We start from the raw sequence: 13,297 nt of genomic DNA, 5'->3' as shown, positions 1-13,297 counted from the left end.
CATCCCCACAAAGATTGCCTCCTGTGATAGCAAATACAACATGGCTCAAATTAAACTCATCACAGGTTCCTTTTGTAACATTTATCTCTTTAATGGTACGACCCTCATTCGAGAATTTCAGGCTGGAACCCTCAAATATTCTTTTCCAATTCATTTTTTTCCTTAACCCTTATATTCCACATTACCAATTCCTATTGATCATCTCTTTGACATATCCATTAGATTTGCCGTTTTATATTGATGTCCACCATTGCCATTCCAAACTAGGTTTTCATCGCCATAGCCTTCACTTAAATATATATTTATATCCAGACAAGATCGGGTGCATTTAGGGGTATGGCCATAGACAATATTTATATCCAAATCCACTCAGAAAACCAGTTTAATCTTTCTACAGCCCCCTTAAAAAAAAAAACTTATGATTCTCATTTCTTAGCACATGACCCAAAAATCCATGACTGACTTCTCAAAATCTGGTCCTATCCTATGCACCAGCCCAATCTTATGTCCCAAGAGTCTTTAAGATGCCACTGTCAGGCCGCAATTCTCCGTGAAAACAATAGAAACATACTAAGCACTTACTTTGTGCCAGGCCCATGATTGGCACTGAAGATAAGGCAGAATTTGAGACACATATGATCCCTGTCTTCATGTATCCTACAGTCTACCTGGGGCTTTTCCCCTGTCTCTTATCTGACAGTAGTGCTCTGCCACTTAATATTAATTGCATGCAATCATATTGCTAATTCATATATTCAACCAAGAATTATTTATTAACCATGTAGTTTGGGTAGGGCACTGTGCTAGGCAGGTGGAAGTTTCAAGCTCTGGAAGTTGGAGATTATGTCGCCATCATACACCCAGTGTCTAGCACAATGCCTGGGGGTAGGTAGGTAGCCCATAACCCTTTCTAAGTGAATGAATCACATAATAAAAGGTTATAACCATTGAGCCATCAGAATTTAGAGGGGAGAGAAATCAGAATGATGAGGGGTTTGCAGAAGGCTGTGCTTTGGAGGATGTGTGGGATGTGCACAGATTGAGAAGTGGGAGGAGGGCATTCCAAGCAAGTACCACACAGGAGTGTGAGACAAGGAAATGAAGCTCCGCCCCCACCCCACCCCCACCCCCGCCCCAGCTATCTGCTTCCCTTGTTTCCATAGTAACAGAGTATAAACTGCCCAGCTAGCCCTTGAACCAGGATTACCCATGTGACTATGTTCTCACCGACAAAATGCAGGCAGAAATAATGTACAATGTCCACCTCATCTGCCGTCATAGTCACTGCATGATAGGTTATGTTGCGGAATAAACAGCACAAGTTTATTTCTTGCTCACTAACATCTCCTGCAAGCCCAGGAACTTCTTTGCATTCATTTGGGATAACTACAAGTTCCTGTCTCCTAGCACCTCCACAGCAACATACGTGTTATGGTCATCATGACAAGGCAAGCAAGGGTTGGAGAGTCAAGTACCAGCAATGAAAACCGCGGCATACAAGCGACTCATGCCACATTGGCTCCTATTGCTCTGGTCAAAAGTAGTCACATGGCTGTGCCTAACTACAGAGAGTGAAGAAGTATAACCCTCTGTGTGCCCATAAGGAAAAAAGAACTGAGTATTGGTAAACACAGTTATGCCTATTACACTACAAAAACTGAAATTGCATATCGTGGACTTACAGTCTACTTTCTGAAGGTTGAAACACATGTGGCATCCACCAGTCTTTTAACATAAAAATGAGGACACCACTCTTGGGGATGGTAGAAGCATAAGATGAAAGAAACCTGAGTCTCTGAATAATTTTGTGGAGTAGGGCCACTATACCAGCTTTCCCACCTCCAGACTATTGCAGGAGCAAGAAATAAACTTCTATCAGGGTCAAGTCCCTGGGTCTTGAAGTCTCTCTCATTAGCTTAGCCTATACTCCAAGTAATGGAGGATGAGTCAAGGGAGACAATGGTCATAACTGGAGTTAAGGCTTACTTAAGGAAATAGTATTGTGGCATTAAAATCAACAAAAAGAATATCAAGACACATCTGTTTATTTCCAAACCAAGAATAAGCTTTGAGCTAATAGGAACTAAAACACAGAAACTATTTTTTTTCAGATCTCTTCAAGATCTAGCTTATTTTTTACATCCAGAAGGTGTTCTTTTGTAGATATCTGTTGGCTGATTAATAGTAAGAAGAAGAAACAAAAATGTAAGAGATCAAAAGTCTGTATCTAGCTATATCAAAGACACAAGAATCTCTGAAATATAGCACCCAGCCTCCAAATTGAGAAGGACATATGCCACCTAGACACAGACAAAAGTTTGGAAGGTCAGTTTTCTAATGGAAAATGAGGTGATACTTAGGTGACAACATCCATTGACCCATTGCTCCTCCAAATGCATGATGTGAAATGGCTTTACCCTTCTGAACACCACTAGAGAAGAAAAGCATAACTACATGGGGGACCCTTTTGTTTGTTTGCTCTTTAAGTTTTATTTTACTTATATTATTATTTCTTTTGCTCTTTGCTTACGTTGGGACAGTAGAGAGTGATTAAGGATTTTCAGTAAAGAGGTGTGTCTCTTTTGCTTTTTTATTACCAATGATTTTCTTTCCCCCTCTATTTCTAGGATGACTGGGGGAGGAATGTATTTCAATAAGTAAGGTCATAATCATACCCAATAATTTTTTATACTTCACTTAAACATGGAAAAGGTCCACCTGTTTGTCCATTAGAAATACTATATTACAAGTATTATGGGAATAATAAAGCAGAATATAATTCTCTTGTTAGTAACAATTAACTGAAATATGCATCAACCAGAAGAGGATTAATATCCTAATCTCATATCCAGATAAATGTCAGAGTGAAATGATAGCCTTAAAGGGGCCACTTGAAACAATGTTAAATAAAACAAAAAATTAGAGATATGACAAAATAATTTGAGAAAAAGTAAAAATAAACATGTTGATAATAAAAAATGTTTTTATAACCTAACTCATAATTATGTATTTATGTTTATCTCACTGATCTGATTATTACCCAATTTTCCTATTAAGTTGGCTCCATAAACACTTATTTCATTAGCCTCAAAACATGTTCATGGTGAAATTATTATAAATATGTCTTTAGTCAACATCAGCACGGGGAACACATGGGTCGGAGGACAGCCTTGCCCCTGTAGCATGGGTCAGGGGGTACTGATGGTAGCAGAGACAGTACAGGGGTGGCTGAGCTGGAATTGGCTGAGGTATGTGCACTACACATTGGAAATCAGAGCTAGAGCTTCGGAAGATATGAATTTTAGTCCTTAATTTTGACAGTGACCAACTGTAGAGCTTTGGTATTGAGATCCAAAGGGGCTAAGCTCACCCAGTTATGAACCAATGAAAATAGGCAGAGGAATCAGAAAATTATTTCCTTTTAAACTAATAAAAGCTAGATTTGAGAACAGAGCTTAAATATGTAGGCACCTTGGCCCTGAAAATATTGAACCCAGAATGAGACAAACCTATCCCACTATCCGCAGTCAGAAGCACAACTAGACAGCTGAGGGCCTGCCCAGGAGGCAGAGCTTACCCCTGAGAACCTGGGACAAGGAGCAGGGCAAAATGTGTAGGTCCTGTGACAGATCCCTTAATGCGAGAGCCTGAGGGCCTGAAACTGCATGCCTAGTTTCTCTCCCAAACTCAGAAGCTTCCAACTCACTCTAACTTCAAGGGGGAAGAGACCAAGAGTGTTTCAGAAACATTCCCTCATCAGGGAATCTAGAGGAGTAGAGAAGTGATCCCTCCTGAGGTAAGTCATTGCAGCTTTATAAAACTCAAAATTTTCTGTCTGTAAACTAGTATCTCTAGTGTACCTTTTAGCTCTAATATTTATGATTTTAAGAAGCCTCTTTGGGGCAAGTTTGTACCCAGGACTGGTGAAGAGAGGGTAGTGCTCCTTGGGGGTCACTTAATGGTCACTTGGAATGGGAAAGGTAATCCTGAGCCATCAGTGTGAGTTTATTCTATTTCAACAAATATTTATTGAGTACCTTCTATGTGCTGGTGAACAGAGTGATAAATAAAGCAGATCAGGTCCCAAGCTGCCTTCCTAGAGCTTACACTCCAGTAAGGAGAGGCAGTAAATAAAGGGATACACAAATGTGCAATTACCAAATGCAAAAAGGACTTTAATGCAAGAAAAAATGGACGGGGTAGTTGTAAGGAGAGAGAGAAGGAACAACCTTCCAGGCAGAGGGAACAGCATGTGCAAAGACCCTGTGGCTGAAATGAACATAGCATATTTGAGACTTTAGAAGAAGGCTCTGGCTGGAATTTAGTGAGTAAGGATATGAATGACATGAGTTGAATATAGAGGGACCTGGCAGACAGGGCAGATAGAAAATGCCAAGGAGTTTGGATTTTATTCTAAGTGAATGAAAAATCCAGTGAAGAGTTTTAAGTTAAGAAAATAATAGCATCTAATTTATGATGCTAAAAAAAATTTACTCAGCAGTGTGGAGAACAGATTTGGGGCATGGAGGATCAATACCCCCATGAGATAATATAAGCCATGTAGGCAAAACTATAGAGGAAAAGGGAGAAAATATTCTTTGGGCCTCTGGAATGTAGCTCCAGAGTTCCTGTGTCACAATCATCACTGGTAAGAGCTCCTGACGCCTAAATTAGTCATTGAACCAAGTTGGTTAATAACTGATAGATGGGTGGGATGACATTAACCTGTCATTTTATATACTAATGTTAACACTATTTACTGCTTAGTTTAGAGGAATAGAAATGACTTTTTATCCAACAATCCCCCAAATACAATTTATTCCAAATACATGTTTATACTGTTTCATCAAAATGGCATTCCCTATGTGCCACCCACTTCCAGCCCTCAGAACATTTAAAATCTGGATTCTTGGGGTGCCTGGATAGCTCAGTCGGTTAGGCATCTGACTCTTGGTTTCAGCTTAGATTGTGATCTCAGGGTCATGAGATTGAGCCCCGCATCAGGCTCCCTGCTCAGCGGGGAGTTTGCTTCTCTCTCCCTCTCCCTCCGCCCCTTCCCTTGCTCATGCTCTCTCCTTCTTTCTCTAAAATAAATAAATAAATCTTTAAAAATAAATAAATAAATAAAATCTGGATTCTGAAGTCAGATTTTGTCAGACAGTTCACTTGCCCCAGAATCCAGAATGAGCTGACACATAAGTGAACTAAATCATATTCACTATGGTGCTGAGCTGTGTGGGGTATCCTTGGTGAGTTTTCACCCCAGGCAGGGTCTGTTTACATAATGATTATGACACGATCCATGCCCTCCCTACCACTAAAAGTTTCATAGGCTTTGGTATCTGGGACCCCTAAAATATTTTCTTTCTCTATGTTTTTATTAAAGTCCTCTTGTTCAAAAGCAGTGTTCAAAGGGCAAATAAGACCACATTCGTATTCTGAAGTGTGTATGTGCTTGGACACAGACCCTTTGTCTTGGTAAAAGAAGGGACAGGAGAATGGTTAGGGGAAGATGGTTTTCGTGTTGATAGTATATTTCAAACTTCTGGTCACTTTTATAAGCAATAGCTGGAAGTAATATCTCCTTTTACTTCACCAGCTGTCCCCAAATTACTATCAAACCACCAATGGCAAAAGTGCCTATAAAACAGAAAAAGAAACAAAAATGAGAGCCTGTGATGACGGCTCCAGGAGCTCTCCCTGAAGGAGGCACCGCTGGACAGAGCACGTAACTTGGCCAGAGGTCTAGGGAGCTGCAGTGGGAGAGTGACCTATAGTCACTCATAGGCCTGAGACTGCCCACCAGGAACCACCTATCCATCCTCTCAACTCATTCATCTGGGACTTACGGAGTGCCTCCTGTATCCCAGGCCTCAGCAGTCAGGACAAACAAACAAACCTACCTTTCTGCAAAAGACAGAAACAGCTCAAACTGACTTCAACAAAAGAGGAATTTATGGGCTCATGTAACCCAAAAATACAAGGTAAAACAATGTAGCATCAGGTAACACTGGAGGAAAAAAAAGCTCCAGTGGTTTCTTGGAAGTGTTTTCTTCCATGTTTACTTCATTTTCATGAGGAGCTCTTCTTGGAGGGGAGGGGTCTCCTGGCAGTTCCAGGCTCCCAGTATAAGAACCAAAGTGGAAATTGAGCTTCCTCTCCTCCCAGGTTGAAAAAAAATCCCCCAAACTGGCCCTACGTCATCATGTACAGATCTGAACCAATCACTGACTGATGGGGACTAGCCTGTGATTGGTGTTGCCTTGACCAGTGGAATCTGAGCCATGTCTCTACCCACATGGGCCAAAGTAGGGGTGGATTCAGCTCCATCCAAACGACATGGGTGGGAATTTGTAGCATCCAAAGAATGGGGTAGGCTGTCCCTAAAGACACTTTTACTAGAAGAAAGGTAACAATAAAGCAGTAGATATCCACTAAGTTTTTAACTACCACTAGCCATTGCATGAGGTACAAAATAGGCCTGCCCTCACAGTCTCATTGTAGGAGGAGGATGGTTCCACCATACAATGCTGTAAGTGCTATCATTAGCGTAACCACGTACCCTGGTTAACCAGGACAGTCATCTATGCCCGATATCCCAGTGTAATTTTTCACAATGCACCCCTGTGCTCTTAAAAGTGCCCTGGTCTGGACAATACATTATATGGCCACTCTGACAATTACTGATATATGTTCAAATGCACATAGAAAGAAAAGAGAGGGAATGACTAACTGTGAGAGAGATGAATAGGGTAGATGGGAAAGCCTTCATAAAGAAGGTGATGCTTCACCTGAGTATTGAAGGATGTCTGGAAATGTTCCAAGTGGCTGAAGAAGCTAAGAGCATTCCAAGCATCAGGAAAGGTGTGAAGGTATGAACAATCATTTGACATATGGGAATTGCTCCCACACCTGTGTGACCCAACAGGATCAAAGGTGTGCAGAGGAAAGGGGTGGGATGAAGGACAGGAAACGTGGGCTAGGTATCCAACTTCTGACTGAAAGAAGAAACACCACATTAAAATTATTTAGCCAAGTTTACAGAGTCTAGAAGTAAGCTAAAGGTTTACCAGAAATAGAATAGAAACAACAACAACAACAACAACAACAACCCTTTTCTTTCATTTCTGGTTCCATGAAACACTGAAGTATGTCATACCTGAGAAGGGAACCTGAGAAGCTTGTTTCACTTCACTTAGATTCATAACACAGGCTACTGAAGATGTAACCCAGACCTGAAATATGAAAAATGTCCTGTCAGGCACAGACATGTGTTACTGGTTTGGATCATATGTCATTCGTGACTCAAGTAAACATGAACGTGAAATGAGAAAACAAACAGTTGTGTTGTATAATATGTTTTCTGCTTATCCTTCTTGTGAGATACATTATAAAAAAAAGACAGGTGAAATAGATCTATCATAGGGTATCAGCCAAGCCATACATTTGTCAAAAGAACTGGCAGAAGTGTGTATTATAAGTTGTTCCTGTAAATGGTACCCCAGATATGCTGATTATTTTGCGTTATTAGCTTCACGTGGCCAAAAGGAAGGTTGGTTCTTTAGTGTTAAATTGTTATATTTGCAGTTGGAGAGGGAAAACGGAAGTGTAAGCATGCAATCTTATTACCTATAAGAACTAGTTTCTTCCTAGTCTTACCTTTCTCGTCACTATACCACAATCCCCCATCCTCCTCCAGGGCAAAGATGTCAAAGTTTATTTCACGCAAGGAAACTCTTAAAATGAATAATGGAGTTGAATGTATTATAATTTCAAATACTTTATGTGTAATAGCTAATTATTGTCTAGAGTAATGTGGGTGAGGCTAAATTTCTTTATATAGTAGAAGAAAAATTAAACAAGAGGGTTAAACGCCAATGAATCCTATCCATTTCTAGCTATAACCATCGATGAAACAGATATTATATTGTCCACACAATACCACTTATGTAGATGTAAAGACAATAATTTGGACATTAATACAGACAACCCTTGAGGTCTGACAATGAAGTTGGTGTCTCTGTTCTCTTTATGCTTTGTATAACTTCTTCTCCATCCTTGAAACTTTCAGACATCTTTGCACTTCATATCAGACTATACCACCTTTTTTACTGAAGAATAATTTACATGCAGTGTTATATTAGCCTTAGATGTACAATATAATGATTCAGCAATTGTATACATCACTCAGTGCTCACCTTTTCTGTAGCTGGCACCTGCTTACTTCCTGGTCCCTTCCTTTTGTTCATAGAACACTTCAGTATGTGCATCTCTGTCATCTCTACTCCTGTATCCATCATTTTTATTGGTGACTTCAATATCCTTGTGAAAACCCAACCCTCATGTGGCTTCATAGTTCCTTGACCTTCCTCATCTTCAGCATCTTTTTCCCCATCTTACAATAGCTGGCCACTCCCACAGTTATAACCTTGACCTAATTGCCACTGACAACTGTGCTGTTCCTCCAATTTTCTGTATTCAGTTCTTTAACCTTATTGCCCATCGTTCTCTCATTCCTACTCTAGCTGTGCTTTGAACATACCAAGTTCTCTAAATCATCAATTTTTATTCTTGTTCATTCTTCATGATTGCTCTTTATTCCTTTATTCCTTATTCAGCTGCTATTTCGTGTTACAGCATTATATCTATGTACTTTTAAAAGATGCAACTATCTTGCTCCTTTCTTCTTCCATATTACTTTTCCTCAAAAAACTCTAACTCTAGTTATCCCACTATTTCTTATTTCACATTGAAAGCTGAACAAGTCTGGAGACAATCATGCAGTTCTGCTGACTGATTCCAATTTCAACTCAGGACCACAAATCCTTACTGGGTAGTCACTATTGCTTGGCTATCTTTCTACTTGACTATGTGCCGGTCTCCCACTCTCCAAAGTGAGACTATGTCATGATTTTTGTATCTCCTCAAACTGCCAATCTGCATCCCAACATGCAAACCGCTTTCTGTGCACCCATTTTTTCACACCTTCCATTATAAGAGATGAACGTGCTTCTGCCAAAGCCAAAACTTGGGCGCATGCTCTCCAGCCCATGCCTTCCCTACTATAGAACTCTCTTCCTGAAGTATTTCTTCTTTTCATCAGTGTACCCCTCTGAACTTAATTATTCCCACTAATATAAACATGCTCTCTTGGTTTCTTCCTCTGTCTCCTGCTATATTTCTCAGCTCCCTTTTGGAGAAAAACTTTTCAAAAGTGTTGACTAAACTTGCTATCTCCATTTCTTCCCCATTCCTTTCTTTCCTCAGCCCATTCCAATCGGCCTTCACCCTCTAGTCCTCTGAAACTGTGCTACGTTAGGTCAGCAACTACCAACGTTCCATCGCATTCAATGATCCCTTGATTGTCCTTATCTTACTGGACTTCTCATGAGCATTTGGCACAAGAGAAAACTTCTTTATAGAAACACTTTCCTTTCTTGATTTTTCCTCTTTCCTCACTGGCCACTTCTTTCCTGATCATCCTCTTCTGCTCAATCTCCAGTTGCTTTCCGGAATATATCATTCCCATATTAGGTCCTCAGCTGGGAATTCCCTTTCCCTCAATCTTTCCAGGATATTCTCCTACATGTCATTCAAGTCTCACCTTAAATAGCTCCCCCTTAGAAGGGCATTTTCTGACAAGTCAATTTTAGTTACTCAGAAACACTATCTCATATCACTTTGTTTTATCTTCACTATAGCTCTTAATATATCTATGTTTATGTGTTTATTGTCTGTCTCACCCCATTAGAATATAAATTCATGTTCTTGTTTGAATCATAATTGTCTTTTTTTTTTTTAAGATTTTATTTATTTATTTGACAGAGAGATAGAAGAGCACAAGCAGAGGGAGTGGCAGAGGGAGAGGGAGAAGCAGGCTCTGCACTGAGCAGGGAACCCGATGTGGGACTCGATCCCAGGACCCTGAGATCATGACCTGAGCCGAAGGCAGACGCTTAACCATCTGAGCCACCCTGGCGCCCCGAATCAGAAGTGTCTTGCTCAAGGTTGTAGGCAATTAAAATATTTCTTGTGTGAATGATAAAATTAACATTGATTTGCACAGTGACAATTATTTTTTCACTAACAACTGCACCTTTGTTCCATTTCCATGTTTGTCAAAACATTTGATGCCATATAGATGAAAATTTCTCCACCTAGCCACAAAATAAGATTGATTTTCTTTTTAATTTAAACTCAAAGAAGGTCTAGAATTCAATAAAGTTTTAGAAACCACTGCATTTACTTTCATCTCTGTTTTCAAATACTAACCTAGGAACTATAATAATACTAATCCTTTATAGGTCAAGACCCACTCTTTTTTTTTTCTTTTCTTTTCAAATTTTTATTTAAATTCTAGTTAGTTAACATATACAGTAATATTGGTTTCAGGAGTAGAATTTAATGATTCATCACTTACATATAATCAAATCATAGACAAATATACCACAAGAATGATTTTGTCTACCTCAGATTAAAACTTAAATGTTAGGATTTAAATTTAAACATATTAAGATTTATTTAAATATAATTCTAAATTATTTTTTAGGCATTGTTTCATGCAAAGAGATTATTATGTATTTTTTTCCGTACATTATGATAAAATTTATGTATAACTTTGATTAATCATTTTCTTTAATTCTGGACACTGAGATAGAAAATAAATTCTGGAAGCAGGAATCTCAAAAACATGGGTAAAATTTTAATTTAGTTATTTATCAATGAAAGAGAAAATCAACTAAAAATTCTGTCAATCATTAGCTATACAATTCATGAAATCTAGAGCATTTTTTTTTTTTTTTAGAGAGAGAGAGAAAGAGAAAGCATGTGGAGGTGGGGGGTGTAGAAGGAGAGGAGAGAGAGAATCCCAAGGGGGCTCCACACCCAACTCGGGGCTTGATCTCACCACCCTGATATCACAACCTGAGCCAAAATCAAGTGTTGGATGCTTAACCAACTGAGCCACCCATGTGCCCCTAGAGCAATTTTTTGTGTGCCCTTGTAAAAATCAGAGCCTATAAATAATTTGTTTAATAAATATAACAATACTGGGTGCTGCCAATATCTCTCTTAATATGTGAAACAAATGTATATTTTTCAACACCTTCTTATTTTCATGCCAAAAAATTGTTGACTCCGATTATTTATTTATACTATAACAGGACAAATGGAATTTTACCCTAAAGAACAAAGGCTGGGCTTTCCTGGCCCATATGAGTGATGACTCACTCTGGTTTCATAAAAAGACAAATCCCAGGGAAAAGAAAAACAAATTTTTAAAGACCTTTTTCTCATAACACTTCAGTTGTGCAAAATATTACTAACCAATGTTACTTGTCTAGGGATGTTAATCTATACATAGGGCATTACTCCAGTGAGGAAATAATATGAATTTAATCATTTCAAGCAAGATATTTTAAGAACCCACAATTGCAAACTTGCTATCTAAAATTTGTCATTTTTGTAAAAGAAATAAATCCTTTTGGGGGACAAACAGTTGAAACAAAGATGTAGAACCAGGCTATTTACAGAGTCATGTTATCATGAATCTTTGATTTTAAAGAATATTATTTGAGTTTTTAACTTACTAGACATACTATTAAAACATGTTTTCTAACTCAAAACTAACCTTTAAGTGGTGATGAAATCTGATAGAAAATAGGAGTAAATAGGTGTGACTTTTGTTTAAAAAATTATTCCCAGTACTAAACAATTTTATTATGTATTACTAAAGTCTCTGAGAAATAAATTAAATGAAAATGGCCTTTTAAGCATTGGTTTTCTTTCTCTGATACTTTTGACCAAAAAAAAAAAAAAAAAAAAAAAAGCCTAAGTTTTCCTATTCCTAGAGAGTTCTTTGCAAAATGTGTTATTTCACAGTATTGGCCAATGTTTATTTTTCTAGTTTTATGCAGCTTATGGGAAAGAAATGAAGCTCTACATTTATTTGAATTATTCTTGGATCTTGAGCTACCATCCTTATATACTCAGGCTAACTATTGTTCTGATGTATTAAATGTAGACCCTACACTCTCCCTTTATAGTCATATCTGTCATTTGATTTTTTTTTCCCCAAGTCATTAGTCTCCTTCTCATTCTCTTTATCATGGCCTTAAATATCCAGTAAGACCCTATGATTTCTCATCTGAATGCTAATAACTCACTCCTTTGAAGCATCTTCAACTACAGCTGCACAGCCAGGAGGTCATAATAAGGTTGACAGAGGTAATAGTGGTCACTGTCATTACCACCATTCCCACTGCTCACAATCCCAATTTCTTCAGGCCTCAGCATACTCTCCATTCCTTATAATGGTTAATGAACTAAAATATTCAAGAAATAAAGTCTGATTTTGCTCAGTGATCTCAAAGTGCTTTGGAAATTTGATTTTTATATTGCATATGCTAATCTCATGAGCTAAATAGAAAAAGGTGCAGAGGAAAAGGTTAAGGTTACACATGTTATATACTCTTTTTTAATTGGAATAATTGATGGAGCATGAACCAAGACCCAGAAGAGTATTAGAGGATATAGAAAGTTAGAGAAACTTCTGTATGTACAAAGTCTGGTTGGTTCCCCTGAGGAGAAGTGTCTGCAGGAAGAATATCAAAGAGGAAGAATATCAGAATGAAGATTTTCCATTGCCCTTGAAATTGATACCAGTAACAGAGGGGTTGGCAACAACACCCTTGTACTTGGGAGATTTACAGAAGGCCTCTGAAGAGCTATCGGGGTGAAAGGCAATTCTGGTAATAGTGTGGTGAAATTTGAAAGGCCAAAAATGATGCCAGACTGAGAAAGAAAAACACCACCTCTACAACTATAGACCAATCACAGCCCCCACAATCCCTTCACTAGGAAAGCAGTACTTTCCTTTGTGGAGTCTTTTGAATCTGTAGTGGAGGCTCCCCAAATACCAGTTAGTGAAACCATCAGTGTCAGAATCTTATGGAAAAAGGCCAACCCACTGGTAGCGCCTGGGTGGCTCAGCCCATTAAGTGTCTGACTTGATTTCGGCTTGGGTCATGATCTCAGGGTTGTGGGATGGAGCCCCATGTTGGGCTTCTCGCTCAGTGGGGAGTCTGCTTGGGATTCTCTCTCTCTCTCCCATTGCCCCTCCCCCCACTCACGTGCTCTCTCGTGCGTGCTTTCTCTCACTCTTTCAAAAAAAAAATGAAAACACTTATGATTAAGGAATTCATAATTTAAGTCATTAAGTACTGTACTTAGAAAAATTCATTGACATGTGAATGTGAGATGCTCACATGGGGAAGACTCCAGAAGACCACAGGTAGGG

At 38.8% G+C, this 13,297-nt stretch overlaps 1 protein-coding gene across 1 annotated transcript in view; it reads left to right on the top strand.

Annotated features, from left to right (window-relative positions):
* CLEC14A (C-type lectin domain containing 14A) overlaps positions 1 to 13,297 on the top strand; it is a 33,613-nt gene that overhangs the window by 17,817 nt on the left and 2,499 nt on the right. The gene's annotated exons all lie outside the window — the stretch shown is intronic.

Source organism: Phoca vitulina, unplaced genomic scaffold (assembly GCF_004348235.1).
Source record: "Phoca vitulina isolate PV1807 unplaced genomic scaffold, GSC_HSeal_1.0 scaffold7, whole genome shotgun sequence".
In the NCBI taxonomy this organism is placed as follows: Eukaryota; Metazoa; Chordata; class Mammalia; order Carnivora; family Phocidae; genus Phoca; species Phoca vitulina.
Note: the sequence above shows the minus strand (reverse complement) of the source record. Positions and strands in the feature narration are given on the sequence as shown.